The 2,675-nt window shown below is 33.9% G+C and overlaps 1 pseudogene; it reads right to left on the bottom strand.

Annotated features, from left to right (window-relative positions):
- Nucleotides 1-1,038: 1,038 nt before the first annotated feature.
- LOC149541692 (binding partner of ACD11 1 pseudogene) lies at nucleotides 1,039-1,931 on the bottom strand (annotated as a pseudogene).
- Between the last annotated feature and the right edge of the window lie 744 nt (nucleotides 1,932-2,675).

Here is a 2,675-nt window from a genome sequence, read left to right as displayed (position 1 = left end):
AAAAAATTTAGGGCAAAAATAAAAAGTTAGTGTATGTCTGACCACCTTAATCAAAATCAAATGATAATATTTTTAAATATAATTATAGATATAAAAAGTAGACTTATGCCAGGATGTGAAGCATATTGTTGGGTATTCTTATATCAAATAAATAATTAAATATGCATTTTCTACTATATAACTTAGTCATAATTAAAAAAACTCTAATGTCTGACCACCTTAACTAATTGAAAACTTTACAAAATTATTTTTACTAGGTGAAGCATAAAATGTGACACAAGTTTTGGATTTCAAAAATGTTATATTGTTTGAAAGTTATAATTATTTTTAAATTAGTTTGTCAATCACCAATTTACAGACATCTTCATTAAAAGTTCACTAATAAATACTTATCAAACTCATAATTTGACAGCAATTATATCGATAGAATCTTGAGAGTTTTCTAAAAAAAAACCTTTTTGTTTCATTGAATTTGGATGAAAAATTTATTGTCGAATGGCAAGTCAAAGTCTAAATGTTAGGAAAACATGGCTCAAATACATTTTTTAAGTTGACCAAATAGGTTTGGTAAATACCAAACCTAATTGGGTACTCGAAATGTGGCGATAAAATAATTCTTTTTTTAAATTTGAGATTGTGGGAACCAATTGTACATTTTAAACCAAAAGGCTTATAAACATATTTAAATATGTTTTACATTGAAGATAGAATGATATTTGAATATTATTATTACCTTTTTAAAAAATGGATAGAGCTACTATATATTATTATAATAAAAAATAGGTTGAAGGGTTCATTCGAGAAAGAATTTGAAAGAAAACCTGAAATCATCACCAAATAGAAAAATTCTAGGAGATTCCATACAAAAACTCATCATAAGGCCTCTGACTCCTGAATCATTTAGCTAGCCAAAAACCTTGACATTTTGAGCATTTTCTTCACCTTTCCAACTGGAGCTCATTGATTTTCTAATGCCAATCTTTCCTCTCTGCCACCATCTACATCAATCCCCCTAGCATAAGAAGACCTCCCTAACAACTACAAAAGCTTGTGAGAAGAAAATGATCCACTATCATATCATGGTAAGCTAAAATAATTTTCTGAGTTTTTAGCTAAGCTAAGTGGCTCATATGCATTTGTAGGTTCATTTAGATGAACTTGGGCAAAATCATGGGATAGATCTCCCCTTGATGCATGATTTTGATCATTACTTTGTCCCTCAGCCATCTGAACCTTCTCTTTAGTTTTAGTACCAACATCCTCAGTAGCCTTTGCAACCTTGTTGAATGCACTAGTCACCCATGATGCTCCACTAAAGACAAACTTGTTCTTCATAAAAGCAGAACCTGCACTATTAACTTTCTATCCTGCTGTAGCAAATGTTGATTTAGTCTTCGATAAAACTTGAATTTTTTGATTCACTGACCTTACTTTCTCATTTATAACATTAGAGCCAACATTGATCTTTTTAGTGAAACCAATTTTCTTGTCCAATGAAGTTACCTTAGCAGATGCACTTGCTGTCAAAAGATGCTTGTCATCAAATGCCTTGACTTTGCCCATAGCACCCTTTTCGAGAATAAAACCTTTTGCAAGCATGGTTATCACAACATCCTGAGCCTTATTCACAGGTGCACCACCTCCAACCATAGGAGTTCCTTCCTTTGGCACATAAGATGGGGGTTGATTATCATAAGTCTCTACATGTGGAGAGTAATGTTCAACAGGCAAGATGTTGACAGACTGATCTACAATTGTCACTCCCGATAGAAGTATTGCAGTGTCTAGAGCCTGAGGATCACTTGAGAATGCTCACCATCCTCTTGTAGCTGGATATGATCTATGTCTTCTGAGAATGAGAAGAAATCCTGGATGACCCATTTGGTTGCCCTTTTTGACACATTGGAGACTCTCACAGTATTTGTTGTCATTCCAGCAAGAAACATAAATCAAATGGATTTGGCGCTGCACAGGTGTAGTTCTAGAAGGAATCTTTGATTCTTTGTGAATGTGTATATTCTTCACAAAGTCACCTCTTGATTGCAAAACAGATAATTAGAGAATGATAATGCCAAACATATCATTTATACTGAAAAGAATCAATCCACTGCAATATGATTGTCAACCCCATCCTCGACAATAGCCTCATCTTCTGGAGCATCTCTAGCTAGTTCAAAATTACTACCAGCATCTTCATCTACTAGCATACCAATTGATTATGTCAAGAACTCTGTGCCATAATCTACTTCCTATTAAAAATGATGACTGCCCCTATTACCCTAGAGAGTGCCAAATGATAAATCATGATAAACTTGATTCCTTGTAAATGATATCCAATAAATTTGGGTATAGCTCCACCAGTGTAGTTGGATCCCAACAGTCTAGTTCTTTACCATCACATCCTAAATTTGAGAGGTAGTCAGCCAATTGGTTACCTTCACGATAAGTATGATTGAGGATGCAATTTTCAAAACCATCTATTAGGCGCCAAGCCTGTTTTAGCTTGTATGCCAGACTTCTACATTGAATTTGTCTATTAATACAAGCCTAAATAATAATAAGAGAGTCCCTTTCCACTTGGAGCTGAGGTATCTTCATAGATAATGCTAAAACAAGACCAAGGAGCAAAGTTGAAACCTCATCATTATTACTAGTGCCCCATGGAATATGTGAAG

The sequence above is a fragment of the Cupressus sempervirens genome, chromosome 8 (assembly GCF_028749045.1).
Source record: "Cupressus sempervirens isolate cs-2001-9-10 chromosome 8, ASM2874904v1, whole genome shotgun sequence".
NCBI lineage: Eukaryota > Viridiplantae > Streptophyta > Pinopsida > Cupressales > Cupressaceae > Cupressus > Cupressus sempervirens.
Note: the sequence above shows the minus strand (reverse complement) of the source record. Positions and strands in the feature narration are given on the sequence as shown.